Below are 23,425 nucleotides of genomic sequence, written 5' to 3'. Positions count from 1 at the left end.
TTTGTTTGCTAATTACTTTCGCATAATGCACACGAATGTGCGTGTAATTTGCATTTATTATTTGCTTTGTTTCGGCGGCGGCGGTGGCATTGTTTTGCATTGGAGCGCGCCGCTTTTGTTCGGTCACACGCACGACACACACACACACGGACACTCACGCGTGTAATTATCGGTATTATATTGCATAATATGAAATAATTACAAATTAATAAAATATGCTGCCTCGTGTTTATGGTTAATTTGGTTTCTAGTGGCTTTTGAACCGCATTGTGATTTCGCATTTGCGCCGCCCACGCACTTTTGTTCGCATTCTGCTGATTTGGAATTATGCACAAATTGTTGTTTTGAAAACCCATGCGAGTTTCAAAATCCGAATTTTGCAAATTTTGTACTTAATTTAGCGAAATCTCCATTGCAATGTCGCGTGGAATGCTTTGCTGGCTTATAAAAGCAACAATTTGTTGCAATTTATTGCGTGTGGCTGCGAGTTTGTCAATTAAATTGGAAATATAAAACATTTTATCCGCTTATTAAATAGAAACTATTTCAATTATAAATAACTAATTAGAATTTATTACTCGTTTCAGATTTCGTTTTCAGTTTTAGTAATGCGAAATGATGGGAGAGAAAGTTCGTTGCGCTACTCTCTTGGTCTCTAGGCCGCCTAAGTACTCGCATAGCCAATATGATGTAGTCTAAAAATGATTCGAAGAGTATTGTGCACCCAAAACGAAAGGTAAGTGAATTTTGAGCAGTATCTTTCTCCCTCTCTCTCTACCTCTTAAATTCTTAATTATACTTGTCAACATTAATGCTAGACTTTTACACATTATAAAGTGTTTTATATAAAGCAATCAAAGAAATCATTCATTTTGTTATAGTTTGACTTAAGATTTTTATTTATTTATTCATTTATTTTACAGAATTCTTAAAAATTGTCCGAAAATATTCAATTGCAAACGTTTTTCGGTAGAGTGTTTTTAAACTAACTGATAGGAATGAAGGTATGAAGCCTGAGCACGGATTAAGTGGTCATTGCTCGTGGTGAAGAAGATAACATAAAGACATTTTATTTTTCCGAAACTCCGTGTCAGCTCTTTGCTTTCGAGGTTGCCAGCTTATTAAGGAATATTTGTTAGAGAATAGTTTCCAACATCTGCACTTTCTTTCACATACTTTCGAAAGTTAATAAAAAAATTCGGAGCTTTATCATGTTGTATATGAGCATTTCCAATGGTCGCGAACCGTACGTTCGCACGCATTTAAAGTTCAAAAAACAAGGAAAACAAAAAATTGTCTTATTTTTTTTATGTTTCGATAGCATTTTGCTAGGTCTTTCTTTGTGCAAAAGGTAGGATCTTTCGATTTTTATTTTTTAATATGTTAGCGACAAACATGCGGTCGCGAACGTACGAATAATGGAAGTTGCTTTTGGGTGCAACTAGAAAAACACAAAAAATAGCGAAATGGAACATAATATTCTAAAAGGATTAATTTATATTACATTGGAATAAAGTAACTTCCTCATATCTAATTGCACGCTGAAATTTGTCCATTGGTTTTTTATTTATGAGGTTGAGTACCGGTCGCGAACGTACGGGTCGCGAACGTACGATTTTTCCATCAAGTTTTTATTTGGATTTTGGAAACCTTTTCTTAAATAACGCAAACTAATATTCCTTTTATTGATTGAAAAGATATAAAGCACAAGAAATATTTATTTAACATTGTTATATTTTGAATAGGCCGTACGAGCAGTTCATAGCTTAAGATTTTCGTCGTAGGAAATCGAATGCACCATTCTGATACCTGCAATATTCGGTATATCCTTCCATTTTCGATATAAAGTTGGAGATATCTCGAAAATTGTATCAGCTCCAATATATAAAATTTTAATTTCAGTAATGTGCTCTTGCGCACAATTGTATAAAGAGAATGGATCGTTTAAAACGACATTTTTTGTTCTCGTAATTTGACAGATTTTTCTTTTCACAACTGCCAACTACCATGTGACGTTGCAAAATAGTTCCGTTGCAAAATAGCTGTTTTTTATCTCTTGAATAAGCTTCGTTATGAAAACGTAAACATCGATTTTGCTGTGATTTAAAATATCAATAATTACTGCAAACGACTTAATTTCATTAAACATTCAAGCTACGCAAGTAAAAATGGAAACTTGCTTATAGTTGAAGTGTGCGCTTTGAATTTCATTTTGGCACACCAGCCTATAATTTTCCAAAATCTATTTGTAGGACAAGTACCACAGGCGTGATATTTTTCCTTACGTTTTCAAAATAATTTTGTTGTGCTCGCTTTACAAAGAAATGTTGCTTGAAAATTGGCAGTTAAACTTGTAGTTCATGGAGCAAGTTCGATAACGCAGCAAAAGTGCAAGTCAATATTACACGATCGCTCACTTTCCTCCAGTACTGTCATTTAACATTTGCGTCCATTTTTGACAAGTATTTTAGCGGCACTATATCTTTTACATCTTTTGTACACTTTTCGCAATCGTTTGTCATACAATTTTCATTAGAATATTTGTTTAGAAACAAATCAATACTTACGGTCGCGAACGTACGAAATTTTGAAAATCGAAATAAAAAGTTTGATGCACTGTTTACCTAAAGTAATTTTGTTCTTTGATTAGGGATGCTTAACTTGCTTTAATCGTGTTTTTTTAGGCACCAATTTGCACTCAATGTGAATTAATAGCAATAAATGACGTTTTTGGTCGCGAACGTACGATTAGATCGTAGATAATAAGCAAAATAAATATTTACCGTTATTCGATTTTTGTTTGGCCCCTTTACATTTTTCTCTTCTTATTTGGTATTTAATAAAGAGATTTTGTGGAAAAGTACAACCATAACATAAGTTATTCATATAAAATAACTCAAGAGAAAAATGACTTGTAGAGTAGCTCAAAGTAAAAGCAAATAAGTTTTCAGGTTTCAGGTCAAATTTTTCATGAAAATACCAGAGAGAGGTTATGAAAACATTATATTCATAAAATTTAAACATCTTTGTAAAATCTTATTAAAAAAAAAATTATCTTTATTAACATTTTAATTTTTGGTCCTGGTTGACGATTCTGTGGAAATGCTCATATCTTTTCTGGAACTACAACCGTGGGCTGGTTTGAGGCGAGAATACAAAACTTCCCCAATTGCCTCTACCTTAGAGTAAACATACATTGAATGCCTGGCCGCCCTCGTTGTCCACAAATCAGCGAATCCAAGGAGCTCTTCACTGTCTTCCATACATACGATAGGGCCAACCAGCTCCCCCATGGATTTTTATGCGTTTAACTTTATCCATGTCGATTTAGAACACATATAGTTCATGTATCCATCTTCCCCGGTACTCCCGCTCACGTTCCAAAGATCTTGCGGAGAATAGTTCTATGGAATAGTTCAAGTACCTTTTCATCTCGGTTTGTCTGTTTCTGTGGGAATGATAAGGGAGTTATATCTTTGTTTTGGCCTTTGTCTTGCCCTCATTCACCACAAGACCAATCTCTTTTGCTTCTTTTTCTAGGCTAGGCTAGGGTTTGCTGACTGTCTGTTTGTAAGGTCTATGATGTCAATGTCATCAACATATCTCAGTAGCCAGGAGGATACTTTTAGAATATACCATATAGTACCACGGCGGTTCAGATTACCGGCGCGCATTACTTTTTCCAGCCTTATATCGAGGAAGACACACGAAAGGGAATCACTATGTCTAAAACCTCGTCTGGTATCGAAAGGCTCGAAGAGGTCCTTCCCGATTTTGACGGTGCTGATAGTTATGTGCTCTATATAACCGTGAGAGTTTCGGATCTGCAGTTGCTATCAGTGCTAAAGAAAGCGGATTTGAAGTAAATAAAATAGTAATGGGTGACGATCTGTTTGTTTGGTTCTTTTCCATGATTTGATGTATTTGAAAATTCGAGGTTTTCGAATCGTAATCAGAAAGGATCCATATTTTCAGACCTCCTAGAATCCTTCACAAATATTATATTTGCCGTTTCGGCCCCTATTTCGTGCGAAATCTTTTTTTCACAAATGCTTCTCATACTGCTTGGAGACATACTAATGAAGGTCATAAAGAGTAAGCGAAAAGGCGTACTGTGACCCCAAAAATAGTCTATGAGTGTTGTGTGGAATCCACATTAGGTATATGTACTTATATTGATCGATGTAAGAACATACGATGCTCCCGGTTTAGAGACGAAAAACTTTGGAAAAAATAGTAATAATATTGAAGATTCGTGGGTTCAGTTCCTAATAAGTAAAAGAAGCACTGAAAATTCTAGGCCCTATATTCCGCATGAAAACAATATGAAGTCATTCAAATAATAAATTAAAAATATTAAATATTTTCACTACAAAAAATTCGCGTATTCTTGTGAGTATATTGTAAATATTTGATTTTTAATTCAAATTCAATGTTCGTTGAGCTAAAAACTGTAACTGTAATTAAGCGCTGAATAACAATGCAATTACTTCCAATCAGAGATTTGTAAAAAAATAATCCAACCAGTTAGTTATTATATAGAATTTATTGACAAAATATTTAACTTTTCCTAATTTTTTGATCCGTTTTTTCTGTTGGTCAAAAAAAAATTGTGTAATCAAGGAGCGCAATCAGCTATCAAATTTTATTATATAATATTACCACTTCACATAATGGATTCATCACTAGGCGAGTGCGCGCGCAAAAACCAGCGCTATTGACATTTATTACAGCGCGAGCTTGCGCTCAATATTGAGTACTCAACGCGCTAATTCGTATTTAATAGACAATTCAGTAGTTAAACAACGAAAACCACTTCGCATCAGTGCAATAATAAAAACAAACCCACGAGCAATAAAGCAGGATATCCCGCACTCATACACACACACACTCGCACTTGGCTTATTGCTCAAAAAAGAGTCCAAATAAGTAGCTGCGTTTTTAGCATGTGGCAACCACAAAACCCACTAAATCAATATGCACACAGTGGTCAAACATTTCAGCGCCAACGCCAGCCAGCAATCGCTGGGAATTTGCCGCGAAGTCCATTTGTGCGGCGAGCGCATTTTCATTTTGACTTTTATATATTTTGGCGGCGCAAAAAATTGTTTGTAAATATAAGGAGCGCAAAAATAATTGCATACTTTCGAGGGCGGCGCTGACGAGTGCGCGGTTTCACAGTAAAAAACAGCACAAAAAACGCAAAAAACAACACACAAACAAAAGCATAAACAAAAATAAATGGTTGCAATAAGCCGGAAATGACCACATTTCGTGTTTGCTTAATGTGCAGCACTGTTTGCTGTGCGCTTAAAATGCAAACACAGCTCAATGCAAATTGATGATCGCTGGATAAGCGCCCGTCAGCCCAGCGCCACCATTCAACCCAACTCTTTTGTAGGCGGTGTCCCTCACATATAGAAATGGGCTCGTAAATAAAAGCACAAACAACAAAAGCTGTAGCAACAACAATGTCGGTGTGAGTAGTAGCGGCAATAAATATGAAATCACAAATAACGCTGTGATTGTAATTGAAATCGGTCAAATTTGTTGTAAACAAATTCATGAATTTCAAACAGACATAACTTGTGGGTTAGTGTCACTGGGTGCCTAGTTAGTGGGTTGGTTTAAAGTAAATACCATCAAAAATAAAAAAAAACTCTGTAGGAAATTCGATGTTAAAAATGGGTTCTCAATATATAATAATTTCGATCTGTTATTAAGGGGTCAAAAATGGGCGGAAAAATGAATATAAAGAAAGACTTAGTAGGAGTGGTTCCAAAAAAGTATGGTTTAGCGCTTCCTCGTTGTATTTTAACTAACATGGATTGCTGTCAATTTAGCAAAAGTTCGCTAGCTGCTGAGCTATAGATTTATCTGAACACTTTACTATGTCCCGAAGCGTATAAGTCCCTCACACAAAAGCCTACATATAACGCTCCCACCAGCATTGCTGCCCGCATGCCTTTCGCCTGCGCTCCGATTGGCTCTTTATTATTTTCATGCGTTGCGGTCTGCGGTTGGCTTTGCGAAAATAACAATACAAAAGTAATGATTATGATTTGTTTGAGTTGTTGTTGTGCCAATAAACATTGCGTTGAAGCACTCTAATTGATTTTGAGCATATAATCAAACAGGCAAACACGCCTACTGACATCCATTAGTTTTGAGTTTGAGTTGCCACACACTATTGGAGTTGAGTGGCTCGCTCACCGAACAGTTTGTTGAGCACTTGCAATTGAGGTGTTAAATGAAACTCGTATATAAATTGCGTAAATTGTATTTAATTTGCAAATAATTTGTTATTAATCGAAATGATAATTTCTATTTACGAATTTTTGGTGTTTTTAGCGAGCGAGCGCTGTGTTTTACATGAAGTCATTGCAATAACAAAAGCTGATCAAAATTAAAGTGTGGTCATAATGATACTTTTGTGTGTCAGATCATTTCAACTCTATATTTTATATCTGGTAAGAATTCTATGTTCTACATTCCATGTTCTATGTTCTGTATATTATTTTCCATATCCCATGTTCTCTTATCTATCTGTACTACTATTATGAGGAGGAAAAATTTGTATGTAAGTTTGTAATAAATAAACTAAAAAACTACTGTGCCGATTTCAAAAATTCTTTCACCATTCGAAAGCATTCACTCCGAGTAACATAGGTTATATTTATTGCTAAAATCTCAACTTTTTTCCCAACTTTGTTCCCAGGTGAGGGTATCAAAAAGACTCCGTGATGGAGAATCTTAAGCTGAAACTGAAAATCGTCTGGCAAGTCATTCTCTTCGCATCGCTATCACATGCCAGAGCCTTCAAAGCCTTCCAAGTACGCGCTTGAGAGTCGAGTACGGAGCTTGTGCAGCGGCTTGAAGAACAAAATATTATATTAGAAATATACAAGCTCGCAGTAGGGCGTCGAGCGTTCCCAACACCTTCATAATCAGAGAGAAAGACAACGGACACGAAAGACTAGAGGACGTAATCAAGTTTGAGTTCATTGCAAATAAAATATTATTTCATGTTCATGAATTTTCCTCATTTAATGTTTTTTTTAAATGGACCCACGCAAGAAATGGGAGTACTTTCACATACATATGTTAGGGAGAGTGTGTAAAAACTTATAACTTTTGAATTGTATGCTTAAAACCGTGCGAAGCCGGAACGATCTGGTAGTAATCTATATTCTCTAATATATATTATAAATTCTGCAATTCATATTCTATGTTTGATATTCTATATCCTATATTCTATGTTTTATATTTTATATTTTATACTCCTCATGTTTTACATTTTATATTCCACATTCATATTCTGTAATCCATTTTCTGTATTCTGTTCCATATTTTATATTTTTAATATTCTATGTTCTATACTTTTTGTACTATATTATATATTCTCTCATCTAAATTCTATATTCTATATTCTATATTCTATATTCTATATTCTATATTCTATATTCTATATTCTATATTCTATATTCTATATTCTATATTCTATATTCTATATTCTATATTCTATATTCTATATTCTATATTCTATATTCTATATTCTATATTCTATATTCTATATTCTATATTCTATATTCTATATTCTATATTCTATATTCTATATTCTATATTCTATATTCTATATTCTATATTCTATATTCTATATGCTATATTCTATATTATATATTCTATATTATGTATTCTATATTCTATATTTCATCTACTAAATGCTGTCTTCTAAATTTTACATATTTTCTCAGTTTTGCTGCCCAAAAACATGGTCACTTAAAAAGTTGCTCATACGCCCTACTTACCCAGTACTTAACCTACTCATTAGCGTGCCTATTAGATAAATATCCGTACTTATTAGGCTCATAAACTAAATCACAACAAAGTTATTTTACAAATATATAATCTGCTGTTTTCTGGTCATTAAAGCGCTGCTTTTGGCTGCGTGTCAATGCAAAGCCCGTTATCTGCCTTGCATACTACAAGCAAGTGGCTATGCAAAGTGCAACAGCCGAGTCATTGCATTAAGAATTTAAAATGTCAGTGAACTTTTGTGTACGGTTTTTATGGACGCCGCTGTGAGCCATAAAAATAAGCATAAACACGCGCGCGCACACACACACACACACTCGTACACGTGACCGAATTCATTACGCTGCTTATATTTTGTTAAGCTGATTCGCCGCAAATTGCCACACTAAAACTTTGTTAGTATCTATCATTTATTTTTAAGTTGCACGTCCGCGCACCCCAGTGTCGCGCTCCACTGACATACGAGCGTGCTTGAAATGGGCGAATGTGCATGTAACACTTCAGCTTGTCTGCTGATTTGGTGGCGCTTTTATCTATTTGCATTTGGTGCTGCGGCGCCGTGTGCATGCCAGCGCTTTGGCGCTTGGCCCATTTGCAACGCGTTGCATGCACCAAAATGTCTGTCTGTCTGTGCGATGAAAAATTTCTGCAAATGTATGTGCGCGCTTCACTGGGGTCACACACACAGCCAGGACATAAAGATAAGCGCGCCACAACAATAATAACAGTAAAAATCACTAACAACAGTGGCAACATAAACTAAAAGGCAACATGCGGCAACACTGTGTGTATGCAACATGCAGTTAGATATGCCGCGCAATTCCAAGTATTTTCATTCTTATTGCCACTTCTGGAATTTGCCCCATTTCGCTTTCTTTGCGGCCAACTATCTGTCTAAGTGCTGAGTGCCGTTGTGTGTTTGTGGCATGCACGATATATGTATCTGTAGCTGTAGCTGTAGCTGCCACGGCTGCCAGGCGAAACGCAAAATAGTAATTTGTGTGTTGTTGTTAATGTTTAGATTTCATTGCTGCTGCGCTTTCACTCGCGCGCCGCCCACCACTCCGTCCGCCGCTCGCCATAATGGCATGCGACCGTGCCACATTGTGGCAGCTTTCATCTAATCGTCGAGGAAATTAACACATTCAACGCTGCAAATATCAGCGCCGCCAACGATAGCAACCCGTCCAGCCAACAACAACAACAACGACACTGTATGCACTGCAATTACAAACAACAAGCGAAGTTCTAATTGTGCAACACACACTCTCAAGCGCTTGCACTTATGGGGGAGCGCTTGGCAGGAGCGCACGGTGTTGGCGGCAACTTTTCCATTTAGGATTTATGAGCTGCAGCGACTTGCCAACGAAAGTTTGCACTTTGCGCGCTGCGCTGCCGACGCTGACCACATAACGGCCCATAAGACTGCTGCGAACTGCCGCCAACTGCCGTTGGTTGTTTACAATTTGTAAATGTACCGTAATGAAACACTAGAGCTGCACCAAGCGAAGACTGCCTTTGCAATGAAGCCACGTTATCGCTGGTTCGGCGGCACAAAGGAGCGAGCGGCGGAGAGTTAGTTGCTCCACGCGCTGAGTTTGTGCCTCTTGTCTACTTTGCATGACTGTCTGTCTCTATGCGCCACGCTACAATGTCGGTTAATTTGCACTGGCGTTTTCATTAGACAAACTTACGACAGACATAGTAAATGCATACATTTCTGTTGTGGGCATAGTTGTTGTAATCTGTGTGTATGCGCGCTTGCGTATCGGCCAGTCGCCTGGCTACTCTAATTCAATCGCGGCACGCAAATGGCGCAAATGATAGTGCAACATAGTTTTTGGGGCCAACTTCACAATTACTCACATTTGTCAATCAACAATATGGGTGTTTCCAAAGGAATGCTGGAATTGTATGTTGTTTAGAAATATAATTTGCAGAAATCAGTTTTCATATTTGTTATGAATATTCAAGTAGTTCGTGACGAATGCTGTTTATGCGCGCGGTAAAGTAGCAACAGTACAGAGAACTTGCTGCACAAATAACTTAGAGGTGTATAGCTGTATGCGCGATATGTTCGAAAGATAATATAGCCTCTAGGGTATAATTCCGTACGTAGGAGGTGTGTTCAAAAAATAACGGGAATTTTATTTTTTTTTTGAAAAAATTGGCAATGTTGTTCCACATAATAAAAAATAAAAATAAATTTGACAATTCAAAAATTCCCGTTATTTTTTGAACACATCTCAACTTCTTTCAAAAGTACTCAAGAAAAGCGTTTGCTTCATTTTCATCTCTCTCATGTCACTGCAAGATCTTCCCACTCTTATAAATAGGTCGAATTGCCACGTAGCCTCCCAATATACATACATTTATGCTACATTTTCTTCATCAACATATATTTGGGAATCAGTTTAAATTAAAATCGGTTTTGTCAAATCTTGCCGTAGGGTTTTTCAATTTTTGTCTTTTGTCTGGTTATCATCATAAGCTTTTAACTAGGGTTATTTACATACAAAGCTTCCCTTCAGTAACCTTATCACGACAGTTAGGGGTTTCTAATAGATCGTTTTGCGCTTGAAGTCTCCATCAATTACTGTAACTTGGTATTCCCTTGAAAGATGTTTCAATTACCTTTCCTCACGTGACTAAAATCTCTGTTTTTGCTCTGCAAAAATATGCAATGTTGCCAATTTTCATTATTTCCATTTTCAGATGAAACTTCGCACAACAACTTCAATAGCAAATATATTCTAAATTAGTAACAGCAACTACTAAAATGAAAATCGTATTAGTTAAAAAGTAAATAAGTAATAAAAGAATTGAGAATTGTAACAGAGCGCTAACAGTAATTTCAAATACTCAATTCAAAATCTGTAACTCGTTATGTACTACATAGTTCCTCTGTATGTTCTTCATAAAAAGCACGTTCGCTGTGCAATGGCAATTTTCAGTTTCACTTGGCTGTTAGTAAATTCGCGTAAAATCAGTAATGGAGAATCTCGTTCGCATTGCCATATTGCGCAAATAAATTTGAATGTGATTGTACGATTGCAACTGTTGCCATTGCTGTTGCTCTGCATTGTTGCCGCTATTGATGACTGTGTTGCTGATTATTGTTGCTGTGCCATTACACAATGCGTTGCTTTAGCGCTTTAGATGCCAAAAATCACAATTACAGGTGGTGGGCAACAAATTATGAACCAATATTTATACTCTTTACAATTTAATTTATATTTAAAATAGTATTAAGAGAGGCTTACTAGCGTCTAAATTAAATAAATTTCAAATTTTTCATAGTGCTCATGATTTTTTGTCCAATACTGTATTATTTACAATATACTTTGCTATTTACAATAGCACCAGTTCACATCCGATTTGGCAGTTTGCTTTGCTGTAGCAATTCAACGGAACTAGCAACAGTCTGAACACATACATAATTGCACCGTTAGTTGGTTGGTCACATGCGCTGCCGCCATTAATATCGTCTGCTGCCAAAGGGAACTGTTGCTTGCGCGCTTTTATGGCGATTACACTTTGTAGTTGTAGCTGTAGTTGTACTCTGTATATATATTTCTTTATATTTATTTTATTGCTTTTGTTGTTGTTATGCTTATCATTATGGTTTCTTCTGCAAATGTCGTTCGCTTATCGTTGTGTGTGTGTGTGTGTGTTTATGTGTTCGTAGATTATTGCAATTACAAGTGGCAATTGCCAATATCTTCGCACTTCGTAAACACTTCATTGTTTGTGTTGTTGTTATTGTTGTTGTTACTTATACAATCTGTTCAACATTAGTTTTAAGCAACAACTAGTTTGATTACATTCTGAAGGTTCTGAAGGGACCCTTTGCTATTTTTTCGCACCTAATCGAAACGCGTTGATCGCATAAAATGCAATTGCAATGGCGTATAAGCGCGTCGATGCATTTGAAAATCCAATTACAAGTTTACAAATGTAGTTTAGGGGCCGTTGGGTGTGTAAGAGGGGTGACTAATATTTAATTTTAGCTGCTAGGGGCTTACGTGGCTGTAAACTTCAATTCTTAAATAAAAGCTTAAAGCTTCAGCCATGGAAAGCTTTGATATCCCTTAAAAAGAGAAAGCGAACGGAAAATATAGACAAAGCTCAATCACGTGATCAGGGAGTAACTTACCTATATGCTCATTTGATCAAGATTTTGATATCTCTTGTAAATCTCTACATGTAGTAGACTAAAACTTAGCGCCATCTATCGTAGAGCTTTGAAAACTAAGTATATGGTTCATATTCTTGGAAAAAGAATACCGCGAATGTTGCTGATATCTTATATGAGTGATTACATATACCTTCTATACTCCCATACACCATCTTCCTTCACCATTTCATAGGAGAATGTGCCATATTCAAATTGAATATCACATGTCTAGTCTCACAGTGAGTTTACTTTCTCCTCATATTGACCAAACTACTGCACACAATCACTAAACCAATAACAGCTGTGTATTGCCTCCACCTAAGCCCTTCTTGGCCTGAATTTCAATTGTAAACTATTTGCAAGTATTTCTTTGTTTTCCTTGCTGCCAAACATTTGTTCCATTGTGGTTATTCGTATGGTTTTCTTGAACCAGTAATGCATTTCTTGCAAAACTTTACATGTAAATATTTGCATTAGAATTTAATGGTTCTGTAAGAAGTTATGTGGTTGAAGACGTCAAATTTAATGTCAGTGCTTTTCAGTACCTGGCACGCGTTTTGCGAAGTGGGCAACGAAACACATTTGAATGTAAAACTGTTTGTAAACAATAAGGCTGAGTACGTAGTGGAGGAGAGCCCGAGCGCTAGTGCCGCATTCGATGAGTGATTTATTCTCGATAAAAGTGATGATCTCTAATACCTTCTTTCATAAAATGAAGTCAACGAAGGCACCATAAAACTTGATGGACCCGGATTTAGGCGATTTGGAGCTTTGAGTTTGATACTTTGGAACTCTCCATGATCTCAATCTTAGTGCTTGAGATTTTTTTTTCCTGCAAGTGGTCTTTAAAATAGGTTGTTACGATCTGTTAAAGTCTGCGGAGTATCCTCCAATCTAAACATTCTCAAATGCGAAAGCAACTCTTTAACATTCCACTTGATTTTATTGAATACTACAACCGAGTCCCTCAACTGGCTCAGCGCTCGAAATCAGAGCAAAGCTTATTGAAATTCGTCTGGGCAAAGTCAGGAAAAGCAACAAACAACAGTAGTACGTCGTTCACATTGTTATAATCGGCGCTTTTGCTCTGCCGTTTGACTGCGGATTTTGTTTGCGAATTCCATTTACGAAATGATTGGAATTTATGCTTTCAGATTACATTTGAACAACGAACGGCAATGGCGAAGGGTAACTAAGTAGCGGTAAATGCGAATGTTGAGCTAAAAGAGCGCTGCATCATGAGTGGTGAACGGTGTACTGCCAAACTGATGCGAGTGTGTGGTTAGCGGTTGAGAACGCTGGCAGAGCGGAGGGAAGGGCGGCATAGTTAAAAGGCGGAAATCGCTGCACATGAAGCGTACAAGCACTTTCAAAACGGCATTGCGGCCGCAGCAAAAGACGAAATGAAATGTGGCGAACTGGGATTTGCTGTTGTTGTTGTGCGCTTGTGTAATGTAATGCTTGGCAGTTCCGAAACTCAGCTGATGTGAAACTCTCATGGATATTTGCCACGATTGGCGAATGAACAGTTGAATAGTCTTGACAGCCGTTTCGATGGCTAGCAGCTTCCAGTGTGTGCATGTGTTACAGCGGCTTAGCAATGCGCTTCGAGGCCCAATCCGTATTGCTTCAATTTCACAAATGAATTACCGCCGCCGCTTGACACAATCACGCAGTTAGCGTAATGCGGCCGCGCTGCATTTACAACAACTTCTCATTTGGGCAAAAATGCAATTATTTTGCTCTTCACTGTGCTACGCGCTCGACATTTCGGAATTGATTTCGTTGATAGCGCTCATAATTTTCACTTCAATCCGCGTTCTAAGCAGCACTGCAGCAATAAATATCCGCGCTAACCATTGAGCGAAGCTTCTGGCCGGCAACAAGCGACAGCACAACAACTGTGGAACAGCATGAAAGCGATTGGTATGCCAGTCGACCGCAAATGAAGCATACTGCATGAAATGAGTTGTGAGTCGTGTTCTCGCCACAATCGCCGTGGCGCGCAGTGCGTAGTTGTAGTTGCTCTGCGTGCTAGAGAGGGCGAGTCAAAGTTTTCGACTGGCTGAAATGGCTTCATTGAATCACACATTTTGACGAAGCTATGCTTCACTGCAGTAATGGTTGGTTTGTGATTACAAAACACGTATAAAGCGCTTGCCCGCTTTGGAAGAAAACTACCGGAAACATATTATATGTTCTATAAAATTTTAGTACTGGATCTTGCTCCCCTTGGATACGACAGACTTCAAAACAATGTTCGCTTTAATGGATTTTCCATAATATGCTTGGGTCATTCGAGGTGACCGCAAAGCGTATAGTACTATCTGGCGTCTTTTTTAATACTCAAGTACGGCAACATTTTCTCACGGGCTTATCAATTAAGAGTATATTTCCATTTGGATTCTGTCCCTATATCTGTTAATTATTATATTAACCGTTGGAGAATTACAATTTCCTTTGTTAAAGGAATGAAATGGTACTGAAACGGCGATTAAAATTATTGCGATTACTTCGGTAAATAATTTCTTCTTTAGCGCGAGTTAAAGAATCTGTTAAGGCATACATATATACAAGTTGTGTTCAAAAAATAACGGGATAATTTAAAATTTGAAGGGTTTGGATATATGTATATCTCCTTGATGAACGAAGAAGCGAATATTATTAATCGAATGGGAACTATTTTGAAGGAAACAACATTAATGTTGAATGAACAAACATTTTTTTTCGAAAAACGAAAATTCCCGTTATTTTTTTAACATATTTCTAAGCTTTTACTAAAAGAAAAATTATATTTGTATAAGAAAATAACACACACACTCAACTGGCGTCAAGGAAATCCTCTGTACATATCGAGTTAACATTCAATTTAAGTAATTATCAACAAATACGCCCTTACGCCTTTACGTATTCGCATTGCGGTTCACGCTTAGCACGAAGCACGGAGCATAAGTTGCCTCTTAATTAAATATTTAAATGATTTTAAATGTAAAGTGTTCGGTAATGCCAATGTGTATTAGTATATGTGGCGTGTGGTGTGACTGGTGGCTTTCACCTGTTTATTCCCATAATAACAGAACACATGTAAACCTAACTGTACACTTAACGCTGTACTACGAGCATATTATTAGCTCAGGGGCGTCGCTGTGAAGTTATGCATATATAAGTGTGAGTGGGTGAAGGTATGTGTGCATTTGGGCGTATCTGTGTAGAGCACGAGAAGTGTTGCCACGACGCGCCAATTTTCAATTAACTAAAACACGTGTAATGCCTTGTTGTCACAGCAGTTACTTAGTTACTTTGCTTTAACTGCCGGAGAGCACAAAAAAACGTGCTGAAAGTGCCAAAGATGTCACCGAAAGCAACAACGCCGCAGGGAATAGACGAGTCGTGTGTTCGATTGGCAGTTTTACCATATCACTTATGTGTGTTGTGAATGAGCTTTACTGGTGCCTCTGCAACTTAATCCTTTACACATAGCGATAACGACGTGTGCTAGTGCTGTTGCGCGTCTTTATTTGCAGCAAATGTTTGTATTAATTTCGATTTAATTTTCACACCTGTGGCAAGACACTTTGCTGGCAATTAATAGCGCGCACACACGCACTCATCGAAGCAGAAGGCAGCAGCTCAGCGTATTACAAGTGGCATCTATTCCCTCTTCGCTATTTACTATTCGCCATTTGGCATTTCTTGTTTGTTAATCTTTAATTGCAACACTGTTTGTGGCGGTATTAATGGCATTCAAATGACGACAGCGAAAGCTGTGTGGCTCATCAAAGCGCCTGTTGATGAGCTAACGAAGCAATGGCTAATTTATGTTGCCAACTCAGTTGGTGAGTAGGGAATAAGCTTCGTAGGCAACTGCGTTGGAGATGGTTGGAGATGCGCGGAAGAGCGCAAACTGCGTGGGTACTTGGTAAGTTACGAGTTTACTTTGCAGTGCACAGTGGGGTTTCAAAGCTAAATACACCGAGGAAAATATTATAATAAACAAGCAAAAAAAAAAAAACAAAAGGGACAGAAAAAATTGTCTACTTCTTGATTCGGAATGAAAGATATATCTCCATAACATTGAGTTGGAAGAAACAGCCGCGCCGTTTTTTCTGCGTTTTGCCGCATGGATAAGGAGGCGAAGCGAATGGGTCTGGAGGTGAATGAGGACAAGACGAAATATCTCCTGTCATCAAGCAAACTGCCTCGAAATCCAGCGCAGAATCACTCTTGCCAACAGGTGCTATTTTGGACTGAGTAGGCAATTGAGAAGTAAAGTCCTCTCTCGGCGAACCAAAATCAAACTCTACAAGTCGCTTATCATTCCCGTTCTGCTTTATGGTGCAGAAGCTTGAACGATATCAACATCCGATGGGATGGCACCAGGAGTTTTCGAGAGAAAGGTTTTGCGGAAGATTTATGGTCCCTCAAACATTGGCAACGGCGAATACCGAAGACGATGGAATGATGAGCTGTATATGTTATACGACGACATTGACATAGTTCAGCGAATAAAAAGACAGCGGTCACTCTGGCTAGGTCATGTTGTCCGAATGGACGAAAACACTCCAGCCCTGAAAGTGTTCGATGCAGTACCCGCCGGAGGAAGCCGAGAAAAGGGAAGGCCTCCACTCTGTTGGAGGGACCTGGTTACACTTGGAATCTCCAACTGGCGCTGAACTGTGATGGAAAGAGAGGAGTGGCGCGCTCTCATCGATTCGGCTATAACCAGCTAAACGGTTCAACGCCAATTACATACATACATAGCATTGAGTTATTTTTGACTCATCCTGTGAGTCAACGTTCCATTTCTTATTCCTTTGAAAGGCAGTATAGAGCGACGAAGTGAGAGAAAGAGAAGAAAGAAAAGAGAAGAGAAATATTTCAATTCTCTTTAATTATTATATGCGAACTCTGGTTATGATTTCTTCTCAGAAATCTGCTAACAGACATAACAATCATCTTTCTGCCAACTGGAACTACCTCTTGGCATATCTTATAAGTCCAGGTATTCGAATCACTCTAGATACCAAGTCCAATCAATTTGAATATCATATAATTATTATATATCCAGCAATATCCAACAAGGTCTCTAGATCCATCATTGATGTTGCTTAAAACCGCTATATTTTTCTCCTTTAGAATAAAAAATATTAACCGAGTTTGATTTGTTGCATATCCGCCCACAGTACTTGCGCCTCCTTGACAGCTAATCAACTTGACGCATACCGTTAAGCGAAATTGAATCATCAGCTGCACTCTCGCCTCATTTACGAGCCTATGAAAGCTGGCTAATGATTTTTACTGTTGCATTTAGTTTTACTATTTGTTTATTTGCTTCAGCGTAATTCTACACTTTCACTTGAAATGCTCTACCGAGAATCACTAATCGAATTAAGTTGACGTAAGCTTCAAAGCGATGTACTTAGGTAATACCTTGAAAAACCACAAGTGATGAAGGTGGTAATATGAAAATGTGCTGAATATATATGTATAGCTATTCAGCTCATATTGGTTCGTCTTAAGATGGTAAGGTCTCAAATATGATTTGAATTCGGTAATAAAATCGTATGTTTCTGCTCATAATATACGTATCTTCTTAATATTGAATAATTACTGTATGAATATTGACAATTCGCATCTTGAATAAATCCTACTTCGTATATATCTCTTTTAATCAATCCGCCTCAATGTAGGCAACAATTTTCCTTAATAGCCCCCACTGAAGCACTAAGTACTACTTTCTACAATGCTGATGACTAATACTAAAATTAAATTGGTGCACTAACTTCCTTAAAGTTGCATTGCACCATTTTTGCATAGACAAATATTGTTACCTCATCACCTGCCTTGCACACTTAACTCTTTACTCCGGGCCGCAGACACTGTTTAGCTTGGAGTGGAGCAAACAGCTTGAGTGTGCTATTGAAGCTCATTAAATTACCGGCTCCTAATAACCCTACACTACAGCCATCAAATATTTGCTGTCAAACTGCTGCGTGACGTGCTCACGAACACAAAAACGGTGTTCAGGTGCCCGGGGTATAGCGGTGGTCAGGGGAGCAAAGCCAATATCCTTAATCTCGTTCAAATTTTACAAAATGACAGCATCAGCAGATTTTCCACACCGTTTCACCGAAATGCAACCAAGCAATGCAGCTACGATACGGCAACAATAACAACAACAAAGAATGCCAGAGAATGTCACACATATTTGCAGAGTGTGACATAGGAAAAAAGAAAGTAGTGGAACAACAACAATTGCAGCAGCAGCAGCAATAACCCCTAAGCACAACAGCTGACAACTTGTGTTTGGTGTTTAGGTAGTTCACATAAAATTTCACACACAATTTTAGCCAAATGGCGCATTACCAGCTTGAATGCTGACATACGCCGCTGAACCCTCGCCGCTGCAGGTAACCCGTACCCAGGGTGCCACGTCGGTCCGTACGGGGTCGCTGCCGGTGCGAGGCGTCCAAGCGGTACTCAGCTCGAAAGCTGGCACTGCGAGCTAACCAGCCATTCAAGCTGCAATTTAAAATCAGATCAGTGCCTTCAATACGGAAAATCCAATACAAACGGCAGTGCAGAGCAAACAGGAAAAAAAAACGAAACGGAATAACGCCGAGGCAGTCGGAAGAGAAGAATGGCGGCGAAAGAATATAGTTGAAAAGACGCAGCGACAGTAGAAGGCGACGTGGCAAACTTGAAAATTGCATTTTAAGCAGCACTGAGTGCCGTTACCGTTGTGGCGCCACCAGCACAACCAGTACAACGAGCAAAACCGTCACAACCGGTGAAGCGACGTCAATGCCATCACTTCGTTAAGTAGGAAGACATTCACGGCGGCGCTGAGCTGAGGAGGATGTCGACGAAAGTTTGGACGAGCTGTCAGCCGGCAGCACAGGCAAACAAACAAGTGAGTCCTCGGCGTTTGCGGAAATTTTGTCGTCGTCCGCCGCAATGCGAGTGCGGCGAGTATGAGAGCCAATACCATTCACTCGCTACATATTATGATCGGGGCGACTGACATTCCACGCTGAGTTGTGACAGGTGCTTAACAACTTATTGTTGTTGTGTTGTTATTATTATTGCTGTTGCTGCTGCTGGTGGTGACAACCCAGCGCAATGGTGCAACAATAATATCAACAGAAAATCACATCAACGGCAATAATAGCAACAACAATAACATAAGGAAGAAAGTGTGGAAGAAGCGAAAATTGATATGACAATGAAGCGAGCGTTCTGGTCAATTTGTTGGCAAAAGATTTGCTGTGCCATGGCTTCCTTGATTATGTACCGTAGAAATGAGTGCGGAAGATTTGCGGTAAGTGCAGTTTGTTAAGGCGGACATAGCGTTAATGTGATTGCGGTGTTTGTGGCGTAAAGTGTTGAAGAGAACCTGGATGTTAGATGCAGATTATAGGGTGATTCAGAGTGTTTGACAGAGTTTTGGAGTTTTTTTTTTGGAATTTCGAATTTGAGCTCTAAAATGTTAAGTGATTAGAATATTAAAAAAAGAAGAATCATTATTTTTGATGAGAATCTATAAATGAAGGAAGTCAAGGATTATGTTGGTTAATTTATTGTAAGATAAATTTGTATATTTTTAGATTTTTTATTAGGTCTACAACTTTGCTTTCGCCGCTTGTTTTGTAAATTTAAGGCTTTAGTGTATAAAAACGGTTACAAAAATGTTATTCAAAATATTAGCCGTCGCTAGCTACTACTTTTGACCATCTTTCTGGTAGCATGCGTATTCCGTGACGAAAGAACTACTCATCTTTCGAGTCGATCCAAGTATCAATTCAATTTTTGATTTCTTCATAAGAACTGAAGTGCTGTTAGCTAGACCGTGTGCCATCGATCGGAACAAGTGGTAGTCAGATGAAGCAACGTCTGGAGAATACGGCGTGTGGGGTAAGATCTCCCATTTCAGCGCCTCCAAATATTTTTTGACCATCTTTGCGACGTGAGGCTGGTAAATGACTTTATCGTGTCTTTCCTCTGTACTGTGGCCGTTTTTCTTTTAGTGTTCGGCGCAAACGCCTCAATTGCGGTCGGTATCGATCTCCTGTGATGGTTTCACTTGGCTTTAGCAGCGCATAATATATTACCCCCCGCTGGTCGCACCAAATGCAGAGCATGACCTTGGCGAAGTGAATGTTCGGTTTTGCTGTCGACGTGGAGGCATGTCCAGGCTTTCCCTATGACTTTCTTCGCTTAGGATTATCGTAGTGGACCCATTTTTCGTCGCCAGTTACAATGCGATGTAAAAATCCCTTTCGGTTGTGTCTTTGAAGCAACTGTTCACATGCAAAGAAGCGCCGTTCGACATCTCTTGGTTTCAAGTCGTAAGGAACTCTTTTTCCTTGTTTCTGAATCATCCCCATGGTTTTGAGGCGTTTTAATACGGCTAGCTGTGTCACTTGCAACGATTCGGCCAATTCCTCTTGGGTTTGAAACGCATCTTGGTCGAGTAATGCTTCCAATTCAGCATCTTCGAAAATCTTCTTCCTTCCACCACCATGCCGCTATTCGACTTCATAATCACCATTCTTAAAACGTTGAATTCACGACATCTTGTTTCACGTAGGATAACCTCACCGTACGTATCCAAAAGCATTCGATGAGCCTCAGCCGCACTTTTCTCGGAATTAAAAGAGAAAAGCAAAATTTCCCGCAAATGTCGAGAATTCGGCTCAAAAAATGACATTTTCAGTTGAGATTAAGTTTGGGAGGCAAACAGATCTCAAATAACAAAAACAAATATTTTGTTAGGTTAATGTTGACACAAATGTCCAAGATCGATATAAAACGATTTAATCGATTTAATCGACCAGTGCTTGACCCTAGAGACATCTATTGGAAAACGGCGGAAACACAGTTGTATAAAATTAGAAACCAATCATAATGATAACGACCCATTTCCACAACTTCAATGAGTAGCGTACAATATTCCTCCCCTCAAATGAAGTTGCACATCATAAGCTGCCACAAAAACTACGTGGCAGCAACGCCTTGTCACCCTTCACTCTTCTCACTTATTCACACACGAACACGAACACCGTTACGTGGAATTCCCACACACATTGCATTAAATTAAAGCAACAATGTTGCAAAATATTTACGCTCATAATCGCAGTGACAAGGAAAATGTTGTTGCAAATAAACAAATAAACAACTGCAAAACTAACCAGCAACGCGAAGCAATGCATGCAACAACAACAATAACAATAATAAAAAATATATAAATAACAGGTTAGAACGGTGGTAACAGGCGGCGGCAACGCCATGGCGTTAGAACATCTGTGGCAGGTGAAACAGCACAACAGTGGCAGTGACAAGCAATAAACAGCGCGCTAAAAACAACAAATACATCGAGTGTAAAGAATTGCAATGGCGCACAACATATGCCACACATCGTATTTACCGTTATTTACGCATTGTCACTAAACACGTGTGCGATTGCACTGCAGGGAAGCACGGGAGGAGAAAAAATCGTGGAATTTTAAAAAAGAAAATAAACAAAACTGGTGACATATGTGTGTGGCAACTAACGGTGAACTGTGCGAAATTAGCTGTTAATGCGATTGTGGGTTTTGTGAACTGCGCGTTCGAATGCAGTTGCATGCAGAAAATATAAATTTGAAAATTGCTGAGCACGCCCATGTTGCTTGCTGTTGTAAATTGCGGTTATTATGCAAATTTATGCTTTAACGGTAGATATTACTATCTTGCAAGGTTGCAAGATTCGGTTATTTGAAGAAAATTTCATAAATATAAAAATAGATATTACTAGCCGACCGCTTCGGCTGCTTCGCACGGCTTTAAACAAACATTTCAAAAGTTATAAGTTTTTACACACGCTCCCATACGTATGTATGTACTTCCCGTTTCTTGCGTGGGTTCATTTAGTAAAGTAAAAAGTAAAATGAAGAACGGCGGATATGATACAAACCAAATTCTTCTATGAACAAGAAACATTTATGTTAAGGCTGAAGCTGACGCTGTTTCCGTCACGTAAACACTTTCTGGAGAAGGGACGTTTCCTGTCCAATTTCCACTTCCATCATTTTGACGTTCGCTCTATATCGAACATCTGTTTCCGGTTGCTCCATTTTCGGTTCCGGCACATCATTCCCATATCTGGTTCCAGTTAGCTCATTCCGTTTCCGGATGCCCCACTTCAAGTTCCAGTGACCAATATTCAGCCACCCCATATCCGGTTCCGGCAACATAGTAATCCATGTCCGGTTCCGGATGCCCCATTTCCGGTTACGTTAACATCATCTCCGGTTGCCACATGAGGTTAATGCCCCACCTTATTCACACGATGACGTTGCAAGATCACGTGATATTTTTGTTTACAGGTCAATGAACCCACCCTGATCACGTGATATCATTTCAAGGTCACGTGATATATTTGTTTACAGGGCAATGAACCCACCCTCATCACGGGATATCATTTCAAGATCACGTGATATTTTTGTTTACAGGACAATGACCCCACCCAGATCACGTGATGTCACATTAAGGTCACGTGATATTTTTGTTTACAGGACAATGACCCCACCCAGATCACGTGATGTCACATCAAGGTCACGTGATATTTTTGTTTTACAGGTCAATGATCCCACCCTTATCACGTGATATTTTTTTTACATCACGTGATATTTTGTTTACATTTTTGAGTGAGGTCAATGACCCCACCCTGATCACGTAATGACTTTTCAAGATCACGTGATATTTTTGTTTACAGGTCAATGACCCCACCCAGATCACGTGATGTCACATCAAGGTCACGTGATATTTTTGTTTACAGGGCAATGAACCCACCCTGATCACGGGATATCATTTCAAGATCACTTGATATTTTTGTTTACAGGACAATGACCCCACCCAGATCACGTGATGTCACATCAAGGTCACGTGATATTTTTGTTTTACAGGTCAATGATCCCACCCTTATCACGTAATATTATTTTTTACATCACGTCATATTTTGTTTACATTTTTGAGTGAGGTCAATGACCCCACCCAGATCACGTGATGTCACATCAAGGTCACGTGATATTTTTGATTACAGGTCAATGATCCCACCCTTATCACGTGATATTTTTTTTTTACATTTTTGAGTGTGGTCTTTGGTGCCCGATGTCTTTCTCTCGGATTATGAAGTGTGCTTGTATATTTCTAATATTTTGACGATTTTCAGTTTCAGATTAAGATTCTCCGGAGTCAGATTCAGATTGAACTTTTAATCTATTGGCGGTTGTCAAACCTGAAAAAAAAATTAAATTAAATACATTAAAAAATAAAAAAAACATCACGAGGTGTGTTCAAAAAATAACGGGAATTTTTATTTTAAATATTTATATTAATATATATTATTCGACTTTAGTTCTAGTCTCCATTCTACGATATACACTTATGCCA

The 23,425-nt window shown here is 38.5% G+C and overlaps 1 long non-coding RNA gene across 1 annotated transcript in view; it reads left to right on the top strand.

Moving 5' to 3' along the window:
- The first annotated feature begins 593 nt into the window (after positions 1–593).
- Positions 594–23,425, top strand: part of LOC128920555 (uncharacterized) — a 159,857-nt gene continuing 137,025 nt past the window's right edge. The window contains exon 1 of the long non-coding RNA XR_008470646.1: positions 594–736. This is a non-coding gene — a long non-coding RNA (uncharacterized LOC128920555). The remainder of the gene's footprint in view (positions 737–23,425) is intronic.

Source organism: Zeugodacus cucurbitae, chromosome 3 (assembly GCF_028554725.1).
Source record: "Zeugodacus cucurbitae isolate PBARC_wt_2022May chromosome 3, idZeuCucr1.2, whole genome shotgun sequence".
Classification (NCBI taxonomy): domain Eukaryota; kingdom Metazoa; phylum Arthropoda; class Insecta; order Diptera; family Tephritidae; genus Zeugodacus; species Zeugodacus cucurbitae.
This window is presented reverse-complemented; position numbering and strand designations above follow the sequence as displayed.